Source organism: Zingiber officinale, chromosome 11A (genome assembly GCF_018446385.1).
Source record: "Zingiber officinale cultivar Zhangliang chromosome 11A, Zo_v1.1, whole genome shotgun sequence".
In the NCBI taxonomy this organism is placed as follows: Eukaryota; Viridiplantae; Streptophyta; class Magnoliopsida; order Zingiberales; family Zingiberaceae; genus Zingiber; species Zingiber officinale.
The window spans coordinates 43,617,094-43,627,981 of NC_056006.1; positions in this window are offsets into that span (position 1 = coordinate 43,617,094).

Genomic DNA, 10,888 nt, shown 5'->3' on the forward strand with positions numbered 1-10,888 from the left:
TAGACAAAGCCTTTCAAAGAAATTGAATATTTAAACTTCTCACAGTAGCCTTAGGTTTAACTATAGAGATCTCAATCAAAGCACAAGATCAAAACACAAAATCGGATCATAAAAATGAAAACACGAAATTGCTAGCCTCTTGTGTGGGTATTTCAGGATCCATACAAAGAAAACAAAACTAGTTGTGCTGCAGAAAAATAACTAGTTGCACCTTTCTTCGTAGACAAAGACCTCTTGATCTTCTGTCGTATTCCGATCCTCTTCTCTTCTTGGACATCGTGTGGGCGACGATCTACCAAGAAAAAAAAATACCCGAACCCTTTTTGTTTCCATGCCGCCTACCATCAAAAGATGCAAAGAAAAGGGGCGCCTCCTTCTTCTTCTCCTCCAAACTGCCAGCCACCAAGGTAATTCATCTCTTCATTTTCTTTTCCTCCAAGCTTCGACCACCAAGAGAAGATGGGGTGCCAGCCCTAGAGGGAAGAAAAGGGAAGAAGAACAGAAGTGGGGTGCCAACCCTAGAGGAAAGAAAAGAAAAAATGGGGCGCCGACCCTAGAGGAAAGAAAAGAAAAAATGGGGCACCGGCTTAAGGGAAAGGAGAGGGTTTTAGTTGTGGAGAGTAATTTATCAATTCTTAATTGAATTGTTGATTTTTGTGGCAAAACCTCCTCTCCTTTTATAACCCTTTGCCCCAAAAAAAAAGGAGAAAAAGTAAGAGATTTTTGTTTAGAAAAAATCTCTAGAAAAGAATTAACATAATTTTTTTTAGAAATTTTTTTTAGAAATTTTTTTTAAGAAAGAATTAGTATAATTCTTTTTAGAAAATTTCTAACAAAGAATCATCATAATTCTTTTTAGAAAAATCTCTAGGAAAGAATTAACATAATTCCTTTTAGAAAAATTTCTTAGAAATGAATTAATATAATTCTTTTTAGAAAATTTCTAAAAAAGAATCAACGTAATTCTTTTTAGAAAAATCTCTAATTCTGTTGAAAAAAAATCTCCCCTTTTTTTTTTTTCTTTTTCTTTTATTTTCCTTTGGTTTGGACGACCCCTTGCTTGGGCACCAAGCAAGGCTTGGCCGACCCCATTCTTGGGTAGGAAGCAAGGCTTGGCTGACCCCTTGCTTGGGCACCAAGCAAGGATGTGGCCGACCCCTTTCTTGGGTAGGAAACAAAATCAAAATGGGTGAATGCGAGGCTTTATAGAGGCTACAACATGGACCGAGAGGAGGAATTGGTTTTGGCCTCTTGATGGACTTGAGCTTCCTATGTTTGACCCGAACACCCAACTCAAGTTCATCAATAATAACTCATACCACTAAAGACTTATTATTGAACTACCGCACCAATCCCATATTACAATATGGGCTCCTACTTATCATGAGTGTGTTAGTCTCTCTGTGTTTAAGATATCTTACGTCCGTTAATTAAATGAGTTACTGATAACTCACTTAATTAACATATAGCTCCAAGAGTAGTACCACTCAACCTTATTATAATGTCGGACTAAGTCCACCTGCAGGGTTTACATGATAATCCTTATGAGCTCCTCAAGGGGACATCATCAACCTATATTACTAGGATACAGTTTCCTTTTATAATCAATAACACACCATATAAATAATATTATTTCCCAACTTATTGGGCCTCTTGATTTAACTGAATAAATCTCACCCTTTGATAAATTAAAGAAATAAATATTAAGTATATGTGTTTGTTATTATATCGGGATTAAGAGTACGCACATCCATAATAACAGAGGTTTTGTTCTTTTATGTAGTCAGTATAAAAAGAACAACTTCAAATGGTCCTGCTTAATACACACATAGTGTACTAGTGTAATTATATAGTCAAGACAAACTAATTCCAAATTACACTACAACCGTTCCAATAGTTTGTCCCTATCCATCTCGGTCATGAGTTACTATTTATAATTTATAAGGAACTGATAACATGATCTTCTGTGTGGCACCACACACCAAGTTATCTACAATATAATTTAAATGGACAACTACATTAACATACAACATTTGACCAAAGTGATTCTCATTTCAAAATATAAATGTTCATACAAAAAGCTAGGCTTTTAGTATACATCCTAACAATCTCCCACTTATACTAAAAGACTATGTTGCCATATATGCTGTCATACATCTGATTCTCATCCCCTCAACATGCCCATTAAAAGCTCTCATCGGAAGGGCCTTATTGAAAGGATCCAGGTTATCTATTGATGTAATATTGGCGACAACAAGTTATCCTCGTTATATGATGTCTCGTATTAGGTGGTACTTGCGCTCAATGTGTTAACTTGCCTTATGGGCTTGTGGTTCCTTCGAGTTTGCTACTACACCACTATTATCACAATAAATTATGATAATTTTTGGCAAACCAGGAATCACATCTAAGTCCATCAAGAAGTTTCTGAGCCATACTGATTCTTTGGCTGCCTCAGAGGCTGCCACATATCCAGCTTCCATGGTGGAGTCTGAAACACATTTCTGCTTAACACTCCTCCATGTTATGGCCACCTCTCAAAGTAAATACATACCCCGAGGTTGACTTACTACTACCCCTATCTGATTAGAAATTTGAATTCGTGTAACCTACAGAGAGTAAATCATCTTCCTAGTAAACCATCATATAATTTCTAGTCCTTCTCAGGTACTTTAATATATGCTTTATGGCAATCCCATGCCCCTGTCCTGGATTACTTTGATATCTGCTAACCATGCCCATGACAAAATAGATATCCAGTCTCGTACATAGCATTACATACATTAGACTTCCTACAGCCAAAGCATAATGAACTGCCTTCATCTCCTCTATCTCCTTTGATGTTTTAGGGCACATCTCTTTAGATAAAGGTACTCTATGCCGAAAAGGTAGAAAACCTTTCTTGGAGTTTTGCATGCTAAAACGAGCTAGGATAGTATCGATGTATGAAGCTTGGGATAAGCACAACATTCTTTTCTTGCGATCCCTTATTACTTTGATCCCAAGAATATGTCCACATTCTCCTAAGTCTTTCATATCGAATTGCTTGGACAACCATACCCTTACGTCTGACAACACTTTGACATTGTTACCAATGAGCAAAATATTATCTACGTATAGTACAAGAAATACAACCACATTTTCGACACTTTTCTTGTATACACAAGATTCATCTGGACACTGAATAAATCCATAAGACTGGATCACTTCATCAAACCAGATGTTCCAAGATCTCAAAGCTTGCTTCAGTCCATAAATGGACCGATTGAGCTTGCATACAAGATGCTCTTTGCCCTTCGCAATGAATCCCTCTGGTTGCTTCATATGGACGTTTTTTCAAGACTTCCGTTAAGGAAAGTCGTCTTGACATCCATTTGCCAAACCTCATAATCCATATGAGCAACAATAGATAAAAGAATCTGGATAGATTTGAGCATGGCTAATGGCGAAAAGGTTTCCTCATAATCGATTCCCTCTTTTTGAGTATACCCTTTTGCAACAAGCCTTACTTTGAAGGTTTCCACCTTCCCGTCTATCCCTCTTTTTCTTTTGTAGACCCATTTACATCCAATGGGTTTTACACCATTTGGTGGTTCTACAAGCTCCTAGACCTGATTAGAATACAGATTCTATTTCGGAGTTCATTGCACTTTTCCAAGATGCTGCATCTTTATCTTGGAGTGCTTCATCATATGTCAAGGGATCAGCTTGTTCACCAGGGATCAAGTTCGAAGACTCTCCCAAAAACATGAATCTATCAGGTTGCCGAACAACCCTCCCACTACGACGAGGCACTACTTGTAATTGTGCATCATTTGTGACACGCGTTGCAGTTTCTTGTGGTATCTTATCTTGTACCGTTGGTACTAAATTAGACGTGTCCTATCTTATTTCCTCAAGAACATTTTACTCATGGGATTGTGGTTTATCACGTAGTCCTCTTCTAAAAATCGAGCATTGGTGCTAACAATGACCATATGATCTTTAGGACTATAAAATAAACCACCTTTCATTCCTTTAGGATATCCTACAACCAAGCGAACTTCTGTACGTGATTCCAACTTATCAGCATCACCCTTTAGCACATGTGCTGGACTACCCCAAATCTGAATGTGTTTCATACTAGGCTTACACCCATTCCATAATCTTGTGGTAGTAGAGGGTACTAACTTAGAAGGTACTGTTGGTTGCTACTCGAAATATCGTACTAGTTCCTGTTGGTTACTTCTCGGAATACCATCCTAATTCCCCTGTACAAAAGTTTGTACAAGCATAGAACTATCCTAGCTACCCATGTGTTCTACTAAAGTTAAATTTGGATTATAAATGATGCTTAACATTATTAATCCAAATTTTCCCTTTAGAAGTTAAACTTGAATTGGGAACGAAACTTAACATTCTTACTTCAAGTTCAACCGATGTGATCTTCGTATGTTAAACCATATTACAGAAGTTGATCAAATATCTATTTCAAGGATCGACTTCCAGGTCAAATGTGGCGAGGCACTAGGCCTTCTTGGGTATGAGATCATCCACCACTGCCTAGACAAAGCCTTTCAAATAAATCGGATATTTAAACTTCTCACAGTAAACAAGGTTTAACAATAGAAACCTCAACAGAAACACATTATCAAAACATGAAATTGAAACACAAATCAATAACAAAAATGATAATTAAAATCAATAACCTCTTGTGTTTGATTTTTCAAGATCTATACAAAAGATAAACTAGTTATGATGCGGAAACTAATAACTAGTTATACCTCTTGTAACTTATAGACCTCTTGATCTTCTATTGTATTTCTCTTCTTATCTCGCACGTCGTGTGTGCGACGATCTACGAGAATCCACCCAAGCCTTCTTCTTCCTTTCAAGTTTTGGCCACCAACTTTCTCCAAGAGATGATGAAGTTTGACCACCAACTTTCCTCCAAGGGATGCTAGACAAGAGAACCTCCTTCTCTTCTTCTTCTCCTTCAAGCAACCGGCCATCAATGGATCTCCACACCAATATGCTGCCGGATACCAAGGGGGAAAACAAAGGAGAAGAGAGAAAGAGTAAGGGCCGACCACCACCAAGGAAGAGAGGAGAGGAATAGAAGATGTATTGTTGTGAGGTGAGGCACCTCTACCCTCTCTTTTATATTCCTTGGTCTTGGCAAATAAGGAAAATTTTAAACATAATTAAAACTTCCTTATATTTCTTGCCAATGACTAAAAAGGAAAGTTTTAAAACAAAAAACTAAAACTTCCTTTTCTTCTTGTCATGGCCGACAACATGCTTGTTCTCCAAGCAAGGAAAGATTTTAAACAAAAATTAAAATCTCTCTTTTAAAAAAAACCCTTTTGTCGAAAGTTCTAAAAGGAATGTTTTATAAATTAAAATCTCTCTCTTTTAAATCCTTTTATTGATATCTATAAAAGATAAGATTTAAAATAAAACATGGTTTCAAGAAAGGAAAGTTTTATCAAAAAATTAAAATCTTTCTTTCACATTATAGATAACTACAAATAAGGAAATATTTCAAATCTCTTTTTTATTCCTTTGTATAGAAAGCTATAAAAGGAAAGATTTTAAAATTTAAAACTCTCTTTTAAAACCAACATAAAAGGAAAGTTTTCAATAAAATAAAAACTTCCTTTTATTTCCTTTTATGACCGATCTAAAAATGGAAAGTTTTATATTAAAATCATCCTTGTAAATCCTTTTAATGGATCTCTATAAAAGGAAAGATTTTACAAAATAAAACTTCCTTTTGTATTCAATGTGGCTAGCCACCCTTGCTTGGGATCCAAGCTAAGGCCGACCACAACTTGAACCCATCTAACCTTGGTTTAGCCATCCCTAGCTTGGGCTCCAAGCTTGGCTTGGGCGTCCACCTTAAGGTGGGTAAGAAGTTGGGTTGGGTGGATATAAGACTTTATAAATAAGAGGCTACAATAGGGACTGAGAGGAGGAATTGGTTTTGGTGTCCCGATGAGCTTGAGCTTCCCGTGTTCACCCCGAACACCCAACTCAAGTTCATCAATAATATCTCATTCTACTAAAGAGTTATTATTGCACTACCACACTAATCCCATATTACTATATGAGCTCCTTCTTATCATGAGTGTGTTAGTCTCCCTGTGTTTAAGATATCGAATGCCCATTAATTAAATGAGTTACTAACAACTCACTTAATTAATATCTAGCTTCAAGAGTAGTACCACTCAACTTCATTGTCATGTCGGACTAGGTCCACCGATAGGGTTTACATGAAAATCCTTATGAGCTCCTCAAGGGGGCATCATCAACCTAGATTACTAGGACACAATTTCATTCTATAATCAACAACACACCATATAAATAATATCATTTCCCAACTTATCAGGCCTATTGATTTAACGAGCTAAATCACACCCTTTGATAAATCAAAGAAATAAATACTAAGTATACTGCTTGTTATTATATTATGATTAAGAGTACACACTTCCATAATAACGGAGGTATTGTTCTTTTATATAGGCAGTATAAAAAGATACAATCTCAATTGGTCCTGCTCAATACACTCACAGTGTACTAGTGTAATTTATTAGTCAAGATAAACTAATACCTAATTACACTACAACCACTCCAATGATTTGCCCCATTCCATCTTGGTTGTGAGCAATTGTTTATAATTTATAAGGATCTGATAACATTATCTTCTGTGTGTCTCCTCACACCATGTTATCTACAATATAAATTAAATGGACAACTACACTTAGCATAAATGTAGCCATTTGACCAATGTGATTCTTATATGTTTATACAAAAGTTAGACTTTTAGTATACACTCTAACAATCTCCCACTTATACTAAAAGACTATGCTGCCATATAACCTGCTATACATCTGATTCCCAACCCATCAACATGCCCATCAAAAGCTCTTGCCTTAAAAGCCTTAGTGAAATGATCTCCCAGGTTATCATCTGATGCAATCTAGGCGACAACAAGTTCTCCTTGTTATACGATGTCTCGTATTGGGTGGTACTTGCACTCTATGTCTTTACTTACCTTATGGGATCATGGTTCCTTCGAGTTTACTACTGCACCACTTATTATAACAATACACTGTAATAATTTTAGGGCAAATCAAGAATCACATCTAAGTCTATCATGAAGTTTCTGAGCCATACAGTTTCTATGGCTGCCTCAGAGGCTGCCACATACTCAGCTTCCATGGTGGAGTCTGAAAAGCATCTATGCTTATCACTCCATTATTATGGCTTTACCTCCTAAAGTAAACACAAAACCCTGAGGTCGACTTACTATTATCCCTATCTAATTGGAAGTCAAAATCCGTGTAACCCACAGGGATCAAATCATCTGCTTGGTAAACCACCATATAATCTCTATGTTTTACGGCAGTCCAATGTCCCTGTCTTTGATTACTTTGATATCTGCTAACCATACCCACGACAAAACAGATATCCGATCTTGTGCATAACATAACATACATTAGGCTTTCTACAGCTGAAGCATAAGGAACTGCCTTTATATCTTCTATCTCTTTTGATGTCTTCGGAGACATCTATTTAGATAAAGATACTCCATGCCTAAAAGGTAGAAAATCTTTCTTGGAGTCTTGCATGATAAGACGAGCTAGGATCGTATCGATATATGAAGCTGGGGATAAGCACAACATTCTTTTCTTACGATCCCTTATTACCTTGATCCCGAGAATATGTGCGCATTCTCCCAAGTCCTTCATATCGAATTGCTTGGACAACCATGCCCTTACTTCTGAAAACACTTTGATATTGTTTCCAACTAACAAAATGTCATCTACGTATAATACAAGAAATACCATCACATTTCCATCACACTTCTTCTTTACACAAAACTCATTCGGACACTGAATAAATCCATACGACTGGATTACTTCATTAAATCAGATGTTCCAAGACCTTTAAGTTTGCTTTAGTCCATAAATAGACAGATTGAGATTATATACTAGATGCTCTTTGCCCTTTGTAATAAACCCCTCTGGTTGCTACATATGGATGTTTTCTTCAAGACTTCCGTTAAGGAAAGCTATCTTGACATCCATTTGCCAAACCTCATAATCCATATGAGCAGCAATAGATAAGAGTATTCGGATAGACTGAAGCATAACTACTGGAGAAAAGGTTTCCTCTTAATCAATTCCCTCTTTCTGAGTATACCCCTTGCAACAAGTCTTGCTTTGAAGGTTTCCACCATCTCGTCTGTCCCTCTTTTCCTTTTGTAGACCCATTTACATCCAATAGCTTTTACACTATTTGAAAGTTCTACTAGCTCCTAGACTTTGTTAGAATACATAGATTCTTTTTCTGAATTCATTGCTCTTTGCCAAGATATTACATCTTTATCTTGAGTGCTTCGTCATATGTACGAGGATCAGGTTCATGTTTACCTGGGATCAGGTCCGACGACTCTCCCAAAAACATGAATCTTTCAGGTTGCCTAACAACCCTCCCACTACGACGAGACACTGTCTGTAGTTGTGTATCATTTGTGACACGTGTTGTAGTTTCTTGTGGTATCTCATCTTGTACAGTTGGTACTAGATTAGACGTGTCCTTTATTATTTCCTTAAGAACAAATTTACTTATGAGCTTGTGGTTCATTACATAGTCCTCTTCTAAAAATCGAGCATTGGTGCTAACAATGACCTTCTGATTTTTAGGACTATAAACCTCCTTTCGTTTCTCTAGGATAACCCACAAAAAGTGAACTCCTGTTCAGTGTCTCCCTTCAGCATATATGCTGGACTACCCCAAATCCGAATATGCTTCGGACTAGACTTACACCCATTCTACAATTCTATGGAAGTAGAGGGTTCTGACTTAGAAGGTACTATGTTCACTTCCATTTTCAGAGTATATCCTCAAAATGAATTTGGTAATTCTAAATAACTCATCATTGATCTAACTATTTCCATAAGAGTCATATTCCTTCATTCTACGACACCATTCTATTGGAGTGTACCAGGTGTAGTCAGTTGGGATTGAATCCCGACTTCTGATAAGTGACTCCTGAACTCTCCTTAGAGGTACTCGCCACTACGATCTCACCGTAGTGTCTTGATACTTTTACCATGACGTTTCTCCACATCAGCTTTGTACTCTTTGAATTTATCAAAGTACTCAGACTTGCGGCACATCAAGTAAATATGCCCGTATCTCGAATAGTCGTATATAAAAGAGACGAAATATTCGAAACCATCTCTTGCCTAGATAGCCATAGGTCCATACAAATCAGAATAATTCCAACACATCTTTGGCTCTATACCCCTTAGTCTTAAAAAGCCTCTTGGTCATTTTTCCTTCTAAGTAAGACTCGCAGGTTGGAAAGTTTTCCACCACCAATGAACCCAAAAGTTCATCGGATATTATCCTTTGAATACTACTCAAGTTAATATGACATAGTCTTAGATGCCAAAGATATGATTGGTTCATTTCCGAAGGTTGCTTTCTCTTATTAGAGTTAGAAGATGTGTTATTAATTTCCATTTGTTACATGATGGGAGTTTTTGGATTTAGAATATATAAATTGCCAACCAATGTACCAAAACAGATAACTTCCCTATTTTTCTAGATAACTTCCCTGTTATCAAAAGAGACAGAATATCAAGTTCTTTGAATAGTTTAGAAACTGAAATCAAGTTCTTTCTAAACTTGGTACGTAAAGACAATTTCTCAAAATCCATGTTTTATTCCTTTCAGAGGATAAACATCTCCCACTGCAATAGCTGCTACTTTTGCAGTAGTTCCCATGTAGACGGTGATTTCCCCTTCATATAGTTGTCGGGTTTCTTAGAACCCCTGCAATGAATTTCAGACATGATCAGTGGCTCCCGTATCTACACACCAGGTACCGGTAGATAACACCACTAAATATATTTCAACAACTTATGAATAAAATACACCTTTATTGTTCTCAGTTCTGAGAGGACAGTCCACCTTAGTGTCCAAGTTTTGTTTCCAATCAGTATAATTGGGACTACTAAGTCTATTATTTAGTATAACCGTTAGGGATTTGAAAAAAATTTGAAATCCTAAGAATCACAAAAATATTTGGGGAAGACCAACACCTCAAAATCCCTGTGAATTTTGTATGCCACGTTAGTGTGGACGTATACAAATTCAAACATTTGTAAGAGGAGATTTTATCCATTAATTTTATTATCTTATCGACCTATCTTTATGACAAATAAAATTAATAGGTCTGTCTTCGATCAAATATTTAGTCAAAATTTTTGAATTTAAAATAATATTGATTCCTCAAAACAATATCATTTAAATTCACCAACACCTCAAACACCGTGAATTTTGTATGCCATGTTAGTGTGGACGTATACAAATTCAAACATTTGTAAGAGGAGGGTCTTACCCATTAATTATCTTATACAAATTTAATTATTTGTAAGAGGAGGTTTTACCCATTTTATTTTGTCAATCTAACTTTATTACAAATAAAATTATCTCAAACACCATGAATTTTGTATGCCACGTTAGTGTGGACGTATACAAATTCAAGCATTTGTAAGAGGGGGGTTTACCTAGCTTTATGACAAATTAATAGTTAGTTTTCCTTTGGTCACACAAATAATAGTAGTGACTAAAAACCAAACACACAGACGTATAACCTAGATCTGATACCAATTGTTGGTTGCTTCTCAAAATATCATCCTAGTTCCCCTGTATAAAAATTTGTACAAGTATAGAACTATCCAAGTTACCCATGTGTTATACTAAAGTTAAATTTGGATTAAAAATGATGCTTAACATTATTAATCCAAATTTTCCCTTTAGAAGTTAAACTTGAATTGGGAACGAAAATTAACATTCTTACTTTAAGTTCAACCGATGTGATCATCCTAAG